The sequence below is a fragment of the Styela clava genome, chromosome 10 (assembly GCF_964204865.1).
Source record: "Styela clava chromosome 10, kaStyClav1.hap1.2, whole genome shotgun sequence".
NCBI classification, from domain to species: domain Eukaryota; kingdom Metazoa; phylum Chordata; class Ascidiacea; order Stolidobranchia; family Styelidae; genus Styela; species Styela clava.
The window spans coordinates 5,147,986-5,163,956 of record NC_135259.1 but is presented as its reverse complement, the minus strand read 5'-3'; the positions used below and the strand labels follow the sequence as shown (position 1 = coordinate 5,163,956).

The following is a 15,971-nucleotide window of genomic DNA, read 5'->3' as shown; positions in this document are numbered from 1 at the left end:
ATGTGTGTAAGACCGAAAAACAGTTAAGTAACGATTGTGGTAAAAATTAATTAAATATAGATAATAATTCCTAAAAAACAAGGGCCATGATATATACATTTGGTATCTGATTATGGGACGTAACTAAATGGCCAAACCAAAAAAAATTGAACCCCGCGTTTTTATAGGGTTCCGCCGCAAACATCGGGACTAATTTTTCATTGTTGGATATCATTACAATTACAATCAAGTTTTATCAACGAGATCGAGAACATGATGGCGTCGCTAGATCACCTAGTAAATATTTTACATTTTCCGACGCAAAAGAATCGAAATATTCTGCCAATAAGTTGATAGGTGCTTTAACACCAGACGCGGCGATTGGTCTTCAAATTGTGTACATTGAATGTACAACTTGTACACTTCGATGAAATTCATTAGGCCGCACAATGGGCTAGCCATGAGACCGTTTATATTCTATACTTTTTGGAGCAACTGCTGCAACAGCTCTTTAAATCAAGAAAATTGAGAAAATTCAGACATTTCATCAGCTTCTGGAATGATTAATGCAAAACGCAGGCTTTAAACGTTCGGCATGGTGTGAACAGGTATCCCAATACCAGTTCAAATAATACCTGCTTTTTTGTTTTGGATCAAGGGTCTCCACTTTAAAATACGTCACGGGCCACTTTATGAAATTTATCGGCGACGCGGGCCACAAACCAACAAATTAGGTACAAAATTGATACAAAAAAATAACAAAAGATGTCTGAATATATTTGTTGAAATTATACTTGAATCTTCCACAAAACGAGACATGAAACATATTCATTTACTTGTGCTGGAGCAAAAGGCTGATTTTTTACCTTCAATTGTTAAACAAAAATATTACCGCTGTTACTTCACAGGCCTCCAGCATACACCCTTTAATAAAGCTTCATTCAACGAAAGAACACGACTATTTCGCAATCATCTCACTTATGGCAAAGCTTGCTTGCACTGAAGCTTCACAAGTTTTGTTTATGTCTGAAAAATGTGTTGGAGATTCCTGCTTTAGGTTAATGACGTTTCACACACGCGAGGGAAAGCGATATGTGTTTTTCATAAAGAACGCAGAGTTGCCACGCCGACGTCGCTGCGTATCGAAGTAATTAGGGAACGTCGTTGTTTAACACAAGTTCGCGCAGCCGACATGTGAAGATTTGGAGAACATTAAAATAGCTTATAAAATTTTACTGGTGCAGGATAAATTCAATCTAATGATACCATTCGAAACAAGGTCCAAGTTAAAACAAGGACGAACCGAAGATTTTAGTATTTAATTCAAAGTTTTTTCAAAAAAATTTCACGCGTTTCAATTTTGCCGATTTCTGTACGTTTACATACATTTACCATGATATTAAGTCTGTTGAAGTGGGGAATACAATCCTCAAAATCGATCAAAACACAGACTAACAAGTCAGGGATGAAAATTTGATAATAAAACCAGATTTGATTTAATCTATCATTAAGTGAGCGACTATAGTGTACTTTCAGTGGCAAAAGTTCTCTCTATCTGACAAGAGAATTAGTATTATTTCTCGCAGGATTGTACGTACAGTGAGAAAAAAATCGCTTAACGCTAGCATCGGCCATAAGGTTAAGAGGATATAATCTGCAATGAACCGAATCATATTGCCGTCAATTACTCCTGGATGAGGATTTTCACTACGACGACAAATGAAATGTTGAAATTCATGTTGAACCCTTACAGTGCCATTGGCAGGGTACCCTAGCACAGGGCTACTCAACTGGCGAACCGCGGTCCGAATCCGGACCTTTCGAGTATTCAATTTGGACCGCAGCTGCTTCTTGACATCGAATGCATCGTCTTGATGTAATGCATTTTCAGTTTTTTAGACAAGTTGGTAAACATTGTTTTTGTGACTTTGCATTCGTTTGTCAGTTTTTTTAAATTGAAAATTAGAACAGATAACCCAATTTTGCAAAATGGTATACTCTCCCTTCTCAGAACCAAGATTGAAATGATTGGCTAGCAAAAACGAAAAAACTTAATTTCTTAGACTAACAATCGACAAATAACTGTGCTATTGGACACGAAGTCGAATAATGCAACGTTCTAATAAAATTCTTGTGGACGTTGGGGTTCATCTTAACATTATTTGAAAAATAGTTTTTCTCCGCAACTAATATATTCTTAAATTTTCAGTTTCAAAGATAATTCAAGTAGCTGGAAGACTTATAAATATATATATTTTTACGGGTGTTGTGCGGTCGAATATTTCAAATTTTTTCAACAAAGCCGGCGTTTAGTTACACAACTGAAGCGTTGTCATACCGGCACCGAAGCGTGATATTGAGAATATTGCTCTTGTATTTGCCAAACGATGCATTTAAAATTTCGTTTGCATACTTAAAATAAAAATATATATTTCAGGATGATGGGACCGCGGTAATCCTCAAATTTCGTCAACGGACCTTTTGTGAAAATAGTTGAGTAGCCCTGCCCTAGCATATTTTCCCCACCTCCATTCGGCCATTGGATTGGGTACCCCACCAACTACATCCAACAGTTGTGGCTAAACAGCTGTTCGGTTACGTGTGTAACGACCCTTGTTTTGCCTGTTAAATGACTTCATGTATTATGGTTCTATATTTGGTATTCTAGGACCCTTGTTTTATTTGTTAAATGACGTTATGTGATATCGTTTCCATATTTGGTATTCTAGCAGTTTAAACGCTGCGACACGGTCGATCGGTTCTCTGCGCCAGCGTGGTCTGTTGGTGTATGCTGTGCACCACTGTGAAGCTAGCAGCACTTTCAGCCAGAATATTTTTACACATTGAATATAGGTTCCACGCGCATATAGTGTTCACTTATAGGTAAATATAAAAATTGAAAATGCTGATCAAAATATAATATTGGCACGAAAATAGATGACAAATCTTTAAACTAAAATAATACATTAAATTTAACAAGAGAATAGTGTTCAAAAAAAGACTAACTAAGCGAAAAATGAATTTTCAGGCATTCCGCAAATACAAAGTTTCGGAAAATTATCCTTTTTGGAACCTTGATTCCTCGAAAACCGCCAATAAAGGCAGCACCACGACACATTTGGAGAAAAGCAGATACCCTATAAATTCGATTTTTTTTATAACAGAACAGTAGCAGTACGTTTTGGCTTGACCATATATATTACCAAACATATCGTGTAATCTAAATTTTAATAACGGCATGGACGTAACAAAATTAAAATTGATTTTGTATTTCAACTAAAATTGCTAGACAATGGATCAAATATAATTTTCTCTTTGTCATACATAAATACTGTACATCTTTTAAACTTGGAATACGTTGCGGGAAGTATAAAACAGCAAAAAACATTTGCGACTCCTAGTGGATTCTGTCCTGGATTACAAAAAATTATCGTTTTTAAAATGGCGATTTCTCGAAAACCGCCAATAAAGGCAGCACTACGACATATTCGGATAAAAGCACATACATTATAGATTCGATTTTATTATGCCAGAACAGTAGCAGCACGTTTTGACTTGGCCATATATAATACCAAACATAGCGTATATTCCTCGATTTTAAAAACAACGGTACGTAACATATTGAAAAAGGGTTTGTATTTCAACTAAAGTTGCAGGATAATTGATCAAATATCTTTTTCTCTTTGTCGCACATTAATACTGTACGTCTATTAAACTTAGAATAAGTTTCAGAAAATATAAAGTAATAATAAAAAAAATTTTGCGCACCCCCTTGAATTAGTTTGAGAATTTCGAAAATTATCGTTTTTGGATTGGTGATTTCTCAAAAACCGCCAATAAAGGCAGCATCACGACACATTCAGAAAAAAGCACATACCTTATAGATTCAATTTTATTATGTCAGAACGGTAGCATCACGTTTTGACTTTTCCATATATAATACCAAACATAGCGTATACTCTTCAATTTTATGAACAATGTGGACGAAACAAATTTAAAAAGGAATTGTATGTCAACTAAATTTGCTGAACAATTAATAAAATATATATTTTTCTCTTTGTCACACATTAATACTGTACGTCTATTAAACTTAGAATGAGTTGCAGAAGAAAAGTATAAAATACCAAAAAAACATTTTACGCCCTCTCGTGGATTCTTTTCAAAATTTCGAAAAATTATCGATTTTGGAAGGGCGATTTCTCGAAAACCGCTAATGAAGGCAGCACTACGACACATTCGGAGAAAAGCAGATACCCTATAGATTTGATTTCACCATAACAAAACAGTGGCAGCATGTTTTGACTTGGCTATATATAATACCAAAATAGCGTGTATTCTCGGTTTAATAAACAATGTCGACGTAACAAATTTAAGATGGATTTGTATTTCAACTGAAGCTGCTGGAAAATTGATCAAATATATTTTTCTCTTTGTCACAATTGAATGCTGTACGTTTATTAAACTAAGAATTAATTGGGAAAGTTTAAAATATAAAAAAAAAACATTTTACGCTTTCTAAAATGGGTTCTTTTCAGAATTCCGAAAAATAATCGTTTTTAAAAGGGCGATTTCTCGAAAACTGCCAATAAAGGCAGCACTACGACACATTCGGAAAAAAGCAAATACCTTTTAGATTCGACTTCACTTTACCATAACAGTAGCAGCACGTTTTGACTTGGCCATCTATAATACCAAACATAGCGTATATCTCAATTATTTGAATAGCGTAGATGTTCACATATTTAAAAAGGTTTGGTATTTCAAATAAACTAACCTAATATCGTAATATTCCATTTTCTTACTTTTTCAAACACCGATACTGTGTGTTAATTAAACTTGGAATGAGTTGCAAATTGTATAAAACAATAAAAAATGTCTTACAACCTATATATAATTTTTTTCAATTTCCCAAACATACCGTTTTTGGAGAGACGATTTCTCGAAAACTGCCAATAAAGGCTGCAATACGACACTTTCGGAGAATAGAAGCTACATTATAGATTGGATTTCACCAAACCAGAACAGCAGCAGCACGTTTTGATTTGGCCATAATTAATACTAAACATAGCGCGTATTCTAAATTCTATAAACAATGTGGGCGAAACAAATTTTAAAAGGGTTTGTATCTCAACAAAACTTGCTACATAATTGATCAAATATCTTTTTCTCTTTGTCACACATTAATACTGTACGTCGGTTAGACTTGGAATACGTTGCAAGAAGTATAAAACAACCAAAATACATTTACGACCTCTAGTGGATTCTTTCCAAAATTTCAACCAATTATCGTTTACAAAAAGGCTATTTCTCGAAAACTGCCAATAAAGGCAGCACCGCGACACATTCGGAGGAAATAAGATACCTTATAGATTCGATTTCACTATACCAAACAGAAGCAGCATGTTTGACTTGGCCATATATAATGCCAAACATCGCGTGTATTCTCAATTTTATGAACAATACCGACGTAACGAATTTAAAAAGTTTGTATTTCAACTTAATTTGCTGGATAATTGATCAAATATATTTTTTACCTTGTCCAGTATTGATGTGTGACTGAGAAAAAATTATATTTGAACAAGTATTCAGTAAATTCGTTTAAAATACGACAGCTTTTTGAATTTTTAACGTTAGCATTATTCAAAAATTGAAGAATATACTCTATTCTTGATGTTATATATGACCAAATCAAATCATGCTGCTACTGTTCTGGTTTAGTGGAATCGAATCTTTAATGTATCTTCGATTATCCGATGCCAAAGTGTCATAATGCTGCCTTTATTGGCGGTTTTCAAGAAATCGTCACTCTAAAAGCGTATGTTTGGGAAATAAATAAAAGAATAGTGCGTAAGACATTTTTTTATTGTTTTATACAATTTACAACTTATTCTAAGTATAATTAACACACAGTATCGGTGTTTGAAAAAGTAAGATAATGGAATAGGTGAATTCGTTTGAAATACCGAACTCTTTGCCTTTATTGGCGGTTTTCGAGAAATCGCTATTTCAAACACGATTAAAATTTTTTAAAAGTAAAAAAATTCCACCAGAGGGCTTAAATAAGTTTTGGTATTTTATTCTTTCTGCCACCCATTCCAAGTTTAGACGTACAGTAATATTGTGCGACAAAGAAAAAAAAGATATTTAATTAATTATCCAGCAAATTTGGTTGAAACTCAAACCCTTTCAAATTGCTATTTTTACGTTGTTTATAAAATTGAAGAATATAAGCTATGTTTGGAGTTATATAGGACCAAGTCAAAACGTGCTGCTACTGTTCTGAAATGATCAAATCGAATCTATAAGGTATGTGCTTTTTTCCGAATGTGTCGTGATGTTGCCTTTATTGGTGGTTTTCGAGAAATCGCCACTCCATAAACGATAATTTTCGAAATTTTAAAACAAATTCACGAGGGTAGGTAAAATGTTTTTTAATATTTTATACTTTCTGAAACCTATTTCAAGTTTAATAGAAATATTGACGTGCGACAAGGATAAAAATATATTTGATAATAATCCAGCAAATTTAGTTGAAATACGAACCCTTTTTAAATTTGTTACATCTACATTGTTTATAAAATTGAAAATTATACACTATGTTTGGCATTATATATGGCCGAGTCAAAACGTGCTGCTACTGTTCTGACATAATGAAATCAAATCTATAAGGTATCTGCTTTTCTCCGACTGTGTCGTAGTGCTGCCTTTATTGGCGGTTTTTGAGAAATCGCTATTTCAAAAACGATAATTTTTCAAAAATTTGAAAACAATAAACAAGAGGTCGTAAAATGATTTTTTTTTTATTTCATACTTTCCGCAACTCATTCCAGGTTTAATGGACGTACAGTAAAAATGTATGTCCAAAAGAAAAAGATGTTCGATAAATTATCTAGTAAATTTAGTTGAAATAACAAACGGTTTTTAAACATGTTACGTCTGCATTGTTTATAACATTTTGAATACACGCTATGTTTAGTAATATATATGGCCAAGTCAAAACGTGCTGCTACTGTTCTGACATAATGAAATCAAATCTATAAGGTATCTGCTTTTCTCCAAATGTGTCGTAGTGCTGCCTTTATTGGCGGTTTTTGAGAAATCGCTATTTCAAAAACGATCTTTTTTTAAAATTCCAAAAAAATCCACAAGAGGGCGTAAAACCATTTTTTTGATATTTTAAGATTTGCCACTTATTCCAAGTTTAATAGACGTACAGTTTTGATGTATGACCAAGAGAGAAAAGTATCTGATGAATTATCCAGTAAATTTAGTTGAAATACCAAACCGTTTTTAAATATGTTACATCTTCATAGTTAATAAAATTGAGAATTATATGCTATGTTTGGTATCATATATGGCCATGTTAAAACGTGCTGCTATTGTTCTGACATATTAAAATCGAATCTATAGGGTATCTGCTTTTCTCAGAATGTGTCGTAGTGCTGCCTTTATTGGCGGTTTTTGAGAAATCGCTCTTTCAAAAACGATAATTTTTTGAAAATTTGAAAATAATCAACAAGAGGGCGTAAAATGATTTTTGTTATTTCATACTTTCCGAAACTTATTCCAAGTTTAATGGAAGTTCAGTATATATGTATGTCTAAGAGAAAAAGATGTTTAATAAATTATCTAGTAAATTTTGTTGAAAAGCCAAACCATTTTCAAATATGTTACGTCTGCATTGTTTATAAAATATCGAATACACGCTATGTTTGGTATTATATTTGGCCAAGTCAAAACGTGCTGCTACTGTTCTGACATAATGAAATCAAATCTATAAGGTATCTGCTTTTCTCCGAATGTGACGTAGTGCTGCCTTTATCGGCGGTTTTTGAGAAATCGCCCTTTCTAAAACGAAATTTTTTTGAAATTCCGAAAAAAATCCACAAGAGGGCGTAAAATCATTTTTTTGTTATTTTAAGATTTGCCACTTATTCCAAGTTTAAAGAACGTACAGTTTTGATGTATGACCAAGAGAGAAAAGTATTTGATGAATTATACAGTAAATTTAGTTGAAATACCAAACCGTTTTTAAATATGTTACATCTACATAGTTAATTAAATTGAATATTATATGCTATGTTTGGTTTCATATATGGCCAAGTTAAAACGTGCTGCTACTGTTCTGACATATTAATATCGAATCTATAGGGTATCTGCTTTTCTCCGAATGTGTCGGAGTGCTGCCTTTATTGGCGGTTTTTGAGAAATCGCTATTTCAAAAACATAATTTTTTAAAAATTTGAAAATAATCTCAACAAGAGGGAATGATTTTTTGTTATTTCATACTTTCCGCAACTCATTCCAAGTATAATGGACCTACAGTATATATGTATGTCTAAGAGAAAAAGATGTTTGATAAATTATCTAGTAAATTTTGTTGAAAAACCAAACCATTTTTAAATATGTTATGTCTGCATTGTTTATAAAATTTTGAATACACGCTATGTTTGGTATTATATTTGGCCAAGTCAAAACGTGCTGCTACTGTTCTGACATAATGAAATCAAATCTATAAGGTATCTGCTTTTCTCCAAATGTGTCGTAGTGCTGCCTTTATTGGCGGTTTTTGTGAAATCGCTCTTTCAAAAACGATAATTTTGTGAAATTTGTTAAAGAATCCACATGAGGGCGTAAATTTTTTTTTTGGTATTTTATACTTTCCTCAACTTATTCTAAGTTTAATGAAGTGCATTATTGTTGTGTGACGAAGAGAAAAATATCTTCTTTGATAAACTATCCAGTAAATTTAGTTGAAATACAAAATCAGTTCAAATTTGTTGTATAAACATTGTGAATGAAATTGAAAATTATACGCTATGTTTAGTATTATATATGGCCAAGTCAAAACGTGCTGCTACTGTTCTGACATATTGAAATCAAATCTATAAGGTATCTGCTTTTCTCCGAATGTGTCGTAGTGCTGCCTTTATTGGCGGTTTTCGAGAAATCGCCCTTTCAAAAACGATATTTTTTTGAAATTCCGAAAAAACTCCACAAGAGGGCGTAGAATCATTTTTTTGTTATTTTAGGATTTGCCACTTATTCCAAGTTTAATGAACGTACAGTTTTGATGTATGACCAAGAGAGTAAAGTATTTAATGAATTATACAGTAAATTTAGTTGAAATACCAAATCGTTTTTAAATATGTTACATCTACATAGTTGAACAAATTGGAAATTATTTGCTATGTTTGGTTTCATATATGGCCAAGTTAAAACGTGCTGCTACTGTTCTGACATATTAATATCGAATCTATAGGGTATCTGCTTTTCTCCGAATGTGTCGTAGTGCTGCCTTTATTGGCGGTTTTTGAGAAATCGCTATTTCAAAAACATAATTTTTCGAAAATTTGAAAATAATCTCAACAAGAGGGAATGATTTTTTGTTATTTCATACTTTCCGCAACTCATTCCAAGTTTAATGGACCTACAGTATATATGTATGTCTAAGAGAAAAAGATGTTTGATAAATTATCTAGTAAATTTTGTTGAAAAACCAAACCATTTTTAAATATGTTACGTCTGCATTGTTTATAAAATTTTGAATACACGCTATGTTTGGTATTATATTTGGCCAAGTCAAAACGTGCTGCTACTGTTCTGACATAATGAAATCAAATCTATGAGGTATCTGCTTTTCTCCCAATGTGTCGTAGTGCTGCCTTTATTGGCGGTTTTTGAGAAATCGCTCTTTCAAAACCGATAATTTTGTGAAATTTGTAAAAGAATCCACATGAGGGCGTAAATTTTTTTTTGGTATTTTAGACTTTCTTCAACTTATTCTAAGTTTAATGAAGTGCATTATTGTTGTGTGACAAAGAGAAAATTATCTCCTTTGATGAACTATCCAGTAAATTTAGTTGAAATACAAAATCAGTTTTAAATTTGTTGTATAAACATTGTGAATAAAATTGAAAATTATACGCTATGTTTAGTATTATATATGGCCAAGTCAAAACGTGCTGCTACTGTTCTGACATAATGAAATCAAATCTATAAGGTATCTGCTTTTCTCCGAATGTGTCGTAGTGCTGCCTTTATTGGCGGTTTTTGAGAAATCGCCCTTTCAAAAACGATATTTTTTTGAAATTCCGAAAAAACTCCACAGGAGGGCGTAGAATCATTTTTTTGATATTTTAGGATTTGCCACTTATTCCAAGTTTAATGAACGTACAGTTTTGATGTATGACCAAGAGAGTAAAGTATTTGATGAATTATACAGTAAATTTAGTTGAAATACTAAATCGTTTTTAAATATGTTACATCTACATAGTTAATCAAATTGAAAATTATATGCTATGTTTGGTTTCATATATGGCCAAGTTTAAACGTGCTGCTACTGTTCTGACATATTAATATCGAATCTATAGGGTATCTGCTTTTCTCCGAATGTGTCGTAGTGCTGCCTTTATTGGCGGTTTTTGAGAAATCACTATTTCAAAAACATAATTTTTCGAAAATTTGAAAATAATCTCAACAAGAGGGAATGATTTTTTGTTATTTCATACTTTCCGCAACTCATTCCAAGTTTAATGGACCTACAGTATATATGTATGTCTAAGAGAAAAAGATGTTTGATAAATTATCTAGTAAATTTTGTTGAAAAACCAAACCATTTTTAAATATGTTACGTCTGCATTGTTTATAAAATTTTGAATACACGCTATGTTTGGTATTATATTTGGCCAAGTCAAAACGTGCTGCTACTGTTCTGACATAATGAAATCAAATCTATAAGGTATCTGCTTTTCTCCGAATGTGTCGTAGTGCTGCCTTTATTGGCGGTTTTTGAGAAATCGCTCTTTCAAAAACGATAATTTTGTGAAATTTGCTAAAGAATCCACATGAGGGCGTAAATTTTTTTTTGGTATTTTAGACTTTCTTCAACTTATTCTAAGTTAAAATGAAGTGCATTATTGTTGTGTGACAAAGAGAAAAATATCTTCTTTGATGAACTATCCAGTAAATTTAGTTGAAATACAAAATCAGTTTTAAATTTGTTGTATATACATTGTGCATAAAATTGAAAGTTATACGCTATGTTTAGTATCATATATGGCCAAGTCAAAACATGCTGAGACTGTTCTGACATAATGAAATCGAATCTTTGAGGTTTCTACTTTTTACCAATGGTGTTGCAATGCTGCCTTTATTGGAGGTTTTCATGAAACGACCGTCTTAAACGACGAAAATTCAGTCATTTTTAAACAACTCTCAAAATAGTATAAAAAATTTCATGCACTGTAATAGTCGCTTTAGCTTGTTTACTATATATTAACAATACGAGTAGTGTAGTTAATGATTGTTTTGCTTTATTTGCTATTGTAAACTGATCAAAATATACACTTTCTTTTAAAAATCATTGGGAACATTTAATTTTACGCTTGGGTATTTTCTGCGATTCTGTCAGTCACAATTTCGTGATTTGCTGCTAGCTTCACAGAGGTATGCTGTGCCTGTGTGTAACAGAGTGCAGTCGTCTGAGTGTTTCGGTTAGATTGGTGGGTTTTGAATGTCTGTGTGAATGCCTCTGGTCTTCAGGGATGTTTGTCTGTGTTGTGTGACTGTCGGATGTTTTGTGCTGGACAGTGGGCTGACGTAGGGACCATGTTATTGTTTTTATCAGTACAGTGCCATTACAGTTCATTTACCGTAGTGTTGTATTTTCAGTTTTATCGTGGAATTAGCTTTCATCAGTATTGTTCAAATGTTGTGCACCTATAGAATTGTTCATAGTCTTTTTAAATGCCTGTCATAAGTTACTTTCGGCCTGTTTTGCAAATTGCAGTAGCTAGTTCATTGTACCAGATTCTAGGGGTCATTTGGTTTTTTATTCAGAGTTGTCTTGGATTTCAGGGTTGGTCAGTGTTTTTGTTGTGTATGTGGTCTTTCTTGCATTTTACTGCCTGGTATCTGTTATTTTTATTTTATGCTTCCTTTGGGGAGTGTTTGGTTGTTTTGGATCGTTTACTGTTCGAGTTGTTAATAAATGACATAAAATAGCATAAAGACTTGGACTATTGAGAGAAAACTTGACGTCAGATCATATTAGAAGGTATTCTGAACCTGGATAATTATTTCATACATTGCCGGTACGCTACACGTGTATGGAAATGTGGTGTCTGGCTTCTGTATGATAAATATTTACGTCACACAAAGATGGCTTTCGTTTTGCGCGTTATCTCGCCACTCATTTAGGTTATGAAATTTTTTATGTAATTTCAGTGTATTTTGGGGACGATTTTCAGCTTTTCTAAAATCAACTCTTTTAAATTTGTCCGATTGCATGGATTGGTGGGCTAAATATGATTCATTTATACGTTTTTGAGATGACAAGGCCCTTTAACAAACTATGTTTTAGGTTCAAGTAAGATGATTTTCCATGATCACACTCTGTATGAACGTTGTGTTTTCATGGTCCAAAAATATAAAATTTTTATAAAGATTACTGAAAGTTTTTGATGACAGATCCGACGATGATCAAAACACGTCGATTAAAAGCGCTTGGGGGTTATGCTTTCCAACCAAGCCGTAAGCGAGCGACATAGAGTAGCAAGAATAGATTTTAGGTAGGTTTGAAAAGCACCATGTAAAATGAAAAAAACGACCTCATCGTCAGATGGGGGCAAATATAATTATCAATTTTGACACGAATAGGGTGAAACGATATCATGCACACTAAAAAGGAAAAACATTATAAATTTGGTCGAGGAACTCAACGGCGGATGAAAAATGTTGTCTTATTGTTATATTTTTTATTATTCCAGGTACTGTGAAACATCAAAATTGAAACTTACTTCCACTATAGAATTTATTTCATATCATGATAAATTGAAATCTAATCTTTGTAATTTTCCACTCTACTTTTAGAATGAATTGTATTCATTTGGATTGTGGTTGGGAGAAAAGCATTATGAGTTAACCTAACGTATGCAAATATTATAGCATGACGGTATTGCCGGCCGTTGAATGTATATTTTTCGCATCTACAATATCAAAATTAGCTGACAAAGCAGCTTTGCTAACCTAACGAGTGTTGTGATTGTTTTGAAATGCGCTGCAAGGAAATTCCCGAATCGTAGGATAATTTTCATAGCCTCCAATCTTGGACGACTTGTATGCATACCTGTATACTGGACTGCTGTTACGTCGTTTATGACATATCAATACAATTGGTCTGCCCATTCACCCTAACATCTTGTTACATGGTTTCGTTGAGGCCTGAACCAAAGTGGACCGCAGAATGATTTTGGGGTATAGACCTACATGCTTTACAGTTTATTATTTTTCCGTCATTATTATGCCGTTTGGGCAACATAATTTTATAGACATAGAATGAAAATAACGACCCAGAAATCTGAAAGAACAACGGAAAAAGATGATAATGCTTTGATGCTGTGATAGAAAACATAATCCTGTGATAGTGAAATTCCCGTCCAAACTCTTTTGAACCTTTAAAATAATGCCGTTGCATCATAAAGCTTGTCGGTAATTTATATGCGTACAAAGCCGTGTTTTAGCACCTGATTGTCAAAAATTTCGAATACAAAAGTTATTTTCAGCATTTTGAATTATCCTAGGATTCTCAACAATATTGTGCCTGCCCAGACACATAAATGGCATGAAATATCTTGAATTATTTGCAGTTTACAAATTTTTCTTCGAATAAATATGATTAAAACGCTGCATGGAATCGTTATACCTTATTTTAATGCATTGTATCTGTTCTTGGAGAGATAAAAACAAGTTTCTGAAGACGTATTCGTGTATCCAGCATTTAAATACATCGCGTGATTGATTTTTATATTGTTATGACCAATGTTCCCTCTAATTTTTTGTAGTATGTGTGCGCAGAAATTTTGGTGTGTGCGCACTTTTTTGGAAATGACTAATATTTGTGCAAAAACCAATGAAAAACCTCCGGCGTTCTAACCGGAGAATAAGTGGGCCAACAACCAACTTTCTCAACCTGCCAACCGAGCACATTGTTACATCACATCGAAATACGTCTGTGCGCAGTAAATCTATGCGTGTGCGCAGCCTCTGGAAGCTGTGTGCGCGCGCACACCTTAGAGGGAACACTGGTTATGACGCCAAGTATTTACCAACAGCACTAATTTTGTCGAAGTCTATATCGTATAACTATAAACAACCTCGCGTGTGAGTTCCGTCAGATTGATTCGCATCGTTGGCTATGAAAGAAAGTTTAAGGGATTGCACAGATTTGTCTGAAGGAAATTTTTGCAGCAAACGCAAGTGAATCGGCCATATATTTCATTGATTCTAGCTAAAATCTGTTTAACAACATTATCATGCATGTTAGTTGAAGTAAATCGACTTCGCTACACGTAGTAAATTTGTTGGATATTGCAACATTGTCAATTACACGATTTTGTAACGATTGCAACTTCATTGTCACATAGAATATTTTTGTACGTTAACTTACACAGACGTCCCTTATTGTTTGTATAAAATGAAATAACATAATAAGCGTATGACGATTTCTTCTCACAAAAAAATTGCCAATTTTTTTAATTTTGGTTTTACGTTACTGGTACAGAAAAACCGATGAATACATCATAGCCTAGACTAACTGTGTAATTTGAAAACAATTCTAGCTTTCATCTATAATGAAAATCAACTATATGCCTCCGTTATTAACTAGACCAGGGGTCACCAACGCGTTGCCCGCGGGCACCAAGTCGCCCGCGAAGATCATACAAGTCGCCCGCAGGCGTGTTCCAAACTAAACTTAATAACGGGGCTTACAAGTAAGCTACATCAACTAAATTTTGTCCTGCTATTCTTGTATAAATCACACTTATATGGAACTGAGAATGACACCATATTATTTATTGTAACCATCAACCTGATTTTTATTTGACCTCAGTAATGCGACGGGCCAGGTAACACTCTTCCAATTATGACATCGCACTGATATCACTTTCCACGAACCCGCGCTTTGTCTTGTCCGCTAGTTTGTGGAGCAGCAGTAATACAATTATAGATTCCAAAGAAAAATGGCAGAAAACGATGAAAAACCCACCATTTTCACGATGAATGGGAGGTGGATATATTTTTACCACCATAAAACAGCCTGCGTGTGTCTCATTTGTGGGGCGATTGTAGCGACGGCAAAGCGAAGAGATATTTCACATCTTGTCACGTAATCTTCCGCGCTAACTACCCACTGGTCAGCGCTGTACGGGCAGCTCGCGATTCAAATCATACAGCAATTCTATTTTACGAGACCATTGTTTGGTTCAACCTATCTTTGCGAATCAACATTTTTGACATAAACTCAGGATAGGATGGGATTTACATATTTATCCCAGGGGAGAAGATAGCCGATATAACGACTTAACCATATGGCGAACCACGGCCTCTCGTCCGGTTACCATTCCATGTCGGGTATAGGAAGAGTTAGTTATTTGCTTTCGGAAGCATGGACTTGATGGCGAAGGAAGCCGTGACCGGCAGTTACGTGAAGCACCCAATGGCGGCGAGGCGTCCAACTATCCCCGCATGGGATTCTAACCTGCGAACCTAGCGCTTAGCACGATGGGCCACACCGCCGCGACTCACTCCACCAAGAACAAACACTGAACACGCCTCACTAATGAAAATGTACAAGACTTGCTCAGAGTTACATTGTCAAGTTACACGTCGAAGTTTTGAATGCAAGTGTCATTGATAGAAATTAATTTGCTAGGCTGTGATAATCGTTTGACTTTCTGAAGGATCCACTAATCGCAGGGGTCTCAAACTCCAGGCCCGAGGGCCAATTGCGGCCCGCGGGATGATAGTTTGTGGCCCCCGCCTTGATATTAAAGTATAATGTTAGTGTGGCCCGCAAGTCACTTAGCTCAGTTAGCATGATTAATGCTTTTAATATAACAGCGTTTCCCAAACTGTGTTACGCGGAAAACTAATGTTCCGCGAGCTTCTCCCGAGTGTTGCGTGGAAAAGAAATTAAAAATACATCTAAA

The 15,971-nt window shown here is 34.2% G+C and overlaps 1 long non-coding RNA gene across 1 annotated transcript; it reads left to right on the top strand.

The window, feature by feature from the left end:
* The first annotated feature begins 2,312 nt into the window (after window positions 1-2,312).
* Window positions 2,313-11,576, top strand: LOC144428179 (uncharacterized). Its single transcript, XR_013478187.1, has 2 exons — window positions 2,313-2,765; window positions 11,428-11,576. It is a non-coding gene; the product is annotated as an uncharacterized LOC144428179 (long non-coding RNA).
* Window positions 11,577-15,971: the final 4,395 nt, after the last annotated feature.